At 38.4% G+C, this 6,984-nt stretch overlaps 1 pseudogene; it reads right to left on the bottom strand.

The window, feature by feature from the left end:
- Positions 1 to 277: 277 nt before the first annotated feature.
- On the bottom strand, positions 278 to 6,222 carry LOC118857669 (annotated as a pseudogene).
- Between the last annotated feature and the right edge of the window lie 762 nt (positions 6,223 to 6,984).

Here is a 6,984-nt window from a genome sequence, read left to right as displayed (position 1 = left end):
ATAATATACACCGTTGTTGGAAAGAAGGATGTATGTTTGTATTGATATAAAACAACTTATCTTGTTATAGTAGAAAGAATGCTATAGTTGGAGTCAGAAGGCAAGTTCAAATTTTGATTCTGTGATTCTCCCTCCCTCCCTCTCTCTCTCTCTCTCTCTCTCTCTCTCTCTCTCTCTCTCTCTCTCTCTCTCTGTCTTTTTCTCTTTCTCTGTCTCTTGCTTTGAAAATAACTTCAGTTTATCGAAAATCCGCCATATCAAACTTGGTCTGGAAACATTAGGCAGCTTCTTTAGCAACATGATCTTTTTTTAAGTGGTCCTGTGAAAGCTTTCTTTTCCTCTACTGTCTGGAGCTGGCCATGGTAAAATTTAGAGATGGTGTCAATAAACTTCAAGTCAATCTCCTCCATGAGGTGATGTTTAGTCTTCCAGCAGAGACTTCAACAGGGTGAAGACACGCTTCTTGGTTCCAACAACACAGACCTTCAACATGGTCACTTCTCCATAGTAGACAAAGACTCCCAGAGGTTTAATGCTCTTATTAGACAGGTCACAATTGGTTGATGTGTTGTTTTTGATCTGTTTCCTATTCTTGATCTTGTAGCCTTGGGCATCTTGTAGATTTTTTCATTGATTTCTGTGATGGTGGTAGCCAATCAGACCTACCCAAGTCTCAGAGAAGGCCATGTTAGCAGGCTTCCAAGCTCCAATATAGGCCACCTTATTCAGGCCTTGTTGGTTTTTTTTTGGGGGGGGGGAGTTCCTTTGTGTACTAGCAGGTATTGATACCTTTGTAACCGTTGCCCTTTGTCACTTCAATGATGTCAATTATCTCATCCTTCCCAAACACAGTGAACACAGACACCTGCTGCTCCAGCTTCTTGTGGACCTATCCCAGTTTCACAGACATGCTGCCACAATTTACTTGGATCTCCATCAGGTGAAACTTCTTTTGCTTCAGAGGGACTAAGCTCATCTGGCTGTGGACAATGACTTGAATCACCTGGCAGTATTTCTTCATGCTGTTGAAGCCTTTCTCCAACTGCTTCTTGTAGTTATCATTCTGGTCACTTCTTGCAGAACTTGGTGAAGGGCTTCTTTTTAAACTTCTGCCAGTTCCTGTAGAATCACCTCTTACATTCATAACTGATATGCTCAGAAAAGATGGTTTTGAAAGTCTGGAGACCTTAGGAAGTTCACACATAGCCCATGATGCCTACAAAGATCATAGGTGACATTTCCACAATGGCGAAAGCCTTGACTACTTCCTTTTTGTTTACCTTTGAGCCAGGCCTGTCTATTTCTCAAACAATGTGGGTCATGAATGCCTTATAACACAGAAAGGCTGTCAGGTAGTTGGAATTGGTAAGGTAAAGTTGGAAGAAACTTCACCTTTATTCAGTGCCTGCTGCTTCGCTTTCAAGGTAGGAAGTCCAGAGACCCATGCCTAGGATTAGAGAACTTCCAGTGAGATATACTGTTGCCACGGCCACTGCCACTGCTGCTAAAGTGAGCTGAGAGAAATGTGATTTGCTCTCTTTGTGAGCATATTTACCTCCAGAGACATATATAGACATCTATACTTACAGGAATATCTCCAGATCTGGACTTTCATTGGAAGGGAAATGAACTTAGGTTTTGGAAGGGCAATAACCTCCTCACTTGCCCTATATTTTCTGATTAACTCTTTACCCTCCTCTTACACTAACTCTTACCCTCCTCTTTGTAGAGGAGGGTGAAATCTGTGTTTTTTGCATTATAGCAAAAGCTGGGTAAATCACCCTAGACTTTTATCATTATCAGCCAATCAATTGTTAGAGCTGGAATGAATTTAAGAATACACATCATTCATTCCCTCCTTTGTACAGATGAAGAAACTCAGATTCAGAATTAAGTGGATTACACAAGGCCAGATTGGCAAATTAATGGCAGGGCTGAATGTAAGACATTGGTCTTCCTGACTCTTCAATCTCCATTAAACTGTACTGAAATCTTTATAATTGTCATTGGTCAGAGTGGTTGCAGTTGCTTCTTTCATTTTATGAATAAAGACTAGAGATTGCAGTGTTGATGCTTGCCTATTTTACTGAGAGGAGTTTTCTATTCCCGTTGCAAGTGAAGAAAAGCTCTGCCAATGAGCATTGTCTGTCAGCAGAGAAAAGGGGTGAGTGGTACATATGTTCAGAACAGCAGCAGCTACTGTGTTTTCTGTACAGTCTCACTTTTACAAACATAACTTGGAGAAAGGTGTAGAGTAGAAGTGAAAAACGAATAATTGAAAAACTTAGAGGGACAAAGGTGAGGATATTTTTTTATCTTGACCAAAACTTTCTTCACTCTATTTTCTGTGAGTTCTGTGCCATTAACTATCAGCCTTCGTGATGGTGTTGTTGATTTTTTTCTGTCTGTCAAGATTACTGGATAAACAAGATATGATCAATTATAGAACAATGTTTCTTTCATCTTTCTCCTTCCTTTCACCACAACTCAGAAGATGTGTACATGCATCTATATCTTGCACCTTGCAGAAGGGGGACAAGGGTCATCAGAAGAGGCGAAAAGATTTGAAAGCAGAAAACAAAATAAATGAAAACTCCAAACTTGAAGAAAGAGCTTTCTTCAGCATACGTGTGTGTGTGTGTGTGTGTGTGTGTGTGTGTGTGTGTTTGTGTGTGTGTAGCCTCCACTCAACTTGTTGGTGCCTGTGGCATGAAGATGGCTTTAATGAGTTCATACGACTTTGGAGACATAAAACACCCTTATCTTTTGACTAGTCTAGTTAATTCATATGCTTTCAGCTATAACATCCTCATGTTTCAAAATAAATTAAAGCAACAGCTAGTGTCCTGAAGATGCATATCTGATGGATTGTGATTTTAATGGACTTTTTCTGGTAAAGTTGTCATGATTTTCTCCCTCGTGATTTTTTCAATTATTTTGCTCATGTACATTTTTTTCTCTCTTCGCTTACCAATTGCTTCCCCAATGTCAGTTGCTATTAACTTGCAAAAACATATTTTTTCTTTCATAATTTTCTTGATTTTCTTTTTAGCTCCAACCACCTAAATGTGGTATGCACTGTCTAGATTTATGTCTTAATTCACGAGTAGAAACCATTGTATCCAATGATGGAAAGAGGGAGGATGGGAGTCTTACCTCAGGCTATCAAACCATAACTAGTTTTCTGAGGCCTAAGACTAAACTTTCCCCTCTTCCTTGTTATAAAGGTCTTGAATTATGTTTTCTTTTTTTCCACAAGGGATACTTGAAACCTTGTAGTGGAATTCAGAAAACCTTAGTACTACACTCAGCTCTGCTATGACCTAGTTGTGTGATACCGAAGATAAAGGGCTCTGGTGAATAAGAAACACTTCTTACAATTTTCTAATAATAGTAAAGGGATATAAATTGGACCTCCACCTGAATTCTTTTGCTAGAAGTCACAGAGATCAATGCCCCAAACTGGTGGTGGACAGACTGACTCAGTTCAGTCTATAGCTAAAACAAAAGCTACTTTGTCTACATGGGTATTAAACCTGATGTTGCACACAAAAAAAGCAAGATGGATGCTTCCCAGGCTAACAGGGTTAAGTGACTCGCCTAGGATCACACGACTAGTAAGTGTCTGAGGTCAGATTTGGACTCAGAAAGATAACTCTAAGCCAACATCTCTATCTACTATGCAACTTAGCTGCTGCTATGTTATACATACAGTTAATCAATAAGCATTTATTAAGCTTCTTTTATGTGCTTGGCATGCTGCTAAATGCTTTGGAGGCAAAAAGAGGCCAAAAATAGTCCTTGCCATCAAAGAGCTTACATTCTAATTGAAGGAGACAATAAGTAAACCAAATGTGTACAAACAAGGTATACATAGGATAAATGAGAAGTAACTGACAGACAGAAAAAAAAAAACAAAAAAACTAGAATTAAGAGGGATTGAGAAAGGCTCTCTGCAGAAAGTAGGATGTTTGTTGAGACTTGAAGAAATCCATTCCAGAAAAGGGGAACATCCAGAGAAGATGCCCAGAGCCCAAAGATGGAATGTCTTGTTTGTGGAACAAGAAGATCTTTGGATCTCCATCATTGGATAGAGGAATGGAGGGAAGGCTATGTAAAGCATAAGATTAGAGTGTAATGGGGAGGTAGATTTGGGGCTTTACATTACAAACAGAAGATTTTTGTATTTGATCCTGGAGGTGACATTAGAGCCAGATGATTTTTTGAGTAGGGGAGTGATGTGGCCTGACATTGATACACTTTAAGAAAATCACTTTCCTGGCCACATGTGTGATACACTGAAGTAGGGAAACACTTGTGGCAGGTAGAGCCACCAGCAAACTATTCCAATAGTACAAACATGTGGTAATAAGGGGAAACAGAATGGGATATGGATGGGTAAAAGATAGCGAGGAGTTAGATGGCAGCTAGGTTATGAGCCTTGGAGGTGATGCCCCATACAGTAATAGGGACATCTGGGAAAGGGGAGGGTTTAGAGGAAAGATAATGAGCTCAGTTTTTGACGTGTTGAGTTTAAGGTAAACTATAAGATGGTTTTTTTTAGATGTCTATTAGATACCCAGTTCAAGATATCTGAAAAGTCATTTGGAGTTGTGAGAATGGACATAAAAGGAAAGGTTAGGACAAGATACGTAGATTTGAGAATTATCAGCACAGAGATGATAATTACATTTATGGGAACTGGTTAGATGACCAAGTGAAGTAGTATAGTGGGAGAAGAGAAGAATAACAGTTTAACTTGGTTAAGTATCTGACAAAGAGACTGTGAAGAAACAGTTTTATAGTTAGAGGGAGAACCAGGAGAGAAGTGTTCAGAAAATCTAGAGAAAAGAGAGTATCAAGGAGAAGAGGGTAATCATCAGTGTCAACAGCTGCAGAGAGGTCAAGAAAAATGAGGATTGAGAAAAGGCCAATGGATGTGCCATTTAGGAGATGGTTGGTTACTTTAGAAAGAACAATTCCAGGGAAATAATAAGGGCAAAAGTCAAATTGTAGGAGGCTAAAAAGAGAGTGAGAGGAAAAGAAGTGGAGGTATTGATTGCAGATGACTTTCTCAAGCAATTTAACCAAAAAGGGCAGAAAAGCTATAGGATGACAGTGGAGGTGAAAAGGTCAAGAGAGTGTTTCTGAGGTTTGGGGAGACACAGAAAGGTTTGTAGGCAATAGGGAAGCAGACAATAGACAGGGAAAAATAGGAGGTAAATGACAGAGTAGGAATGACAGAGGGGGCAACCTTTTGAAGGAGACAAGATGGAATTGGATCACTTGTACTGGTAAAATGATTTGCCTTGGTAAGGAATAGAACTTCCCATGAATCAGCTCCAATTCCAGTGGTGGGTGATAAGAGTTAGGAGTGTATTTGATTGATATTCACTGAGAAGAAAACTTCCACTTAGGTTAAGTAGATATCCCTACTCCCCTCATAGCTTCCTGGACCCTTCTATCCCCAATGGCATTTATACGCACACAGATACACACTCATACAGAGATACATAGCCTTCCTTTTTCCCAACTTTGTGCTTTTGCTTAGTCTGCTCTCTTATTTCAAATGGAAAACTTTCTTTGCATCTACTCTGTCACAGAACACATGACCAGCTGAGGAAAAACTCCTTTCTGATGACCCATTCCTATGATTTCTGTCAATGAAACCTGCATTTTCCTAGTCATGTGCGCTCAGAACCTAATGTTAGAATCATACTTCTCTGTCATCTATCTACAACAATCAGATTAGTATAATTCAGCAAATATTGATCGTGAACTTACTGATTACCATAAACTGAATTAGGAACTAGAGATATAAAGGAAAAATAAAACACAAATGACCCTTGCCCTCCAGGGGCTTCACTCCTATTGGGGAAAAATAACATGTACACAGAAAGTAGATACAAAATATAGACAGTAAAAACAAATTCCTGAGATTAGGACCCTATGAACTGTGGCAGAGGTGAGGTAGTAGTGAGGAGGAGGAAAAGTCTGCTTCACTAGGTGGTACCTCAGATGTCCATAATTTCATTAGTCAATAAAGCATCTATTTTCTGTTCCTTCTTCATTTCCAGTGCCACTACTCTGGTCTAGGTTCTTATATCAGCTTTCACCTATATTGTCACATTAGCCTCCTTCCTACTGTCATTCTTTATTCCCTTAAATGTATCTTACAAACCACTGTCAATTACCTTAATATACATTAAGGCCCATACCCATGCCGAGAAAGCACTAGGTTATGAGCCAAGATTTAACTGGAACATGTAGAATAAATTTCCTGTTCTATTTCTTAGAATGATAGTTTATTTTGGATAAATTAAAAAAAAAACTTTATGGAAAACTACATTTCTCCAAAACTATATGGAATATAGTGCATAGTGCATAGAGGGCTAAGCCTAGAATCATGAAGACTCATTTTTAATTCCAGCTTAAGACACTTACTATATATACATGTGACCCTGGATATATCACTTAAACCTCTTTGCCTCAATTACCTCATCTGTAAAATGAGGATAATTATAGCATTTATCTCATAGGGCCATTGTGAGGATCATATGAGATAATTACTGCAAAGTACTTAGCACATTGCTTGGCCCACTGAGTTATCTTAAATGTTAGCTATCATTATTATTGAGTGATTGCACTATTGCCAATCCCAAAGACAAATTTAGTGCTTTCCTCACTTAAACAATATTGCCTCACTTAAAACTCAAAGCCATGAAATGTAAACACTACGCATAAAGGTAAAAAAAAATTGATTGTATAATTAAAATGTATAAAAATGAAACCTATTAAGCAGTAATATTCTAATGCAGAGGATTTTAAAATGGATCAGCTGAGATTCTTATGCATCATTTCAAATTGCTTTGTGCATTTAAAGCTCTAAGACCCAGCCCATATTAAATTTCACAGAGAAAAGTTTTAGAAAATATGTCAATTAATATTTTTTATTACCAAGTAACATATTCTTGGAGGTTATTT

The sequence above is a fragment of the Trichosurus vulpecula genome, chromosome 7 (genome assembly GCF_011100635.1).
Source record: "Trichosurus vulpecula isolate mTriVul1 chromosome 7, mTriVul1.pri, whole genome shotgun sequence".
Taxonomy (NCBI): Eukaryota; Metazoa; Chordata; class Mammalia; order Diprotodontia; family Phalangeridae; genus Trichosurus; species Trichosurus vulpecula.
The sequence above is the reverse complement of the archived record's forward strand: the minus strand, read 5'-3'. Positions and strand labels throughout refer to the sequence as shown.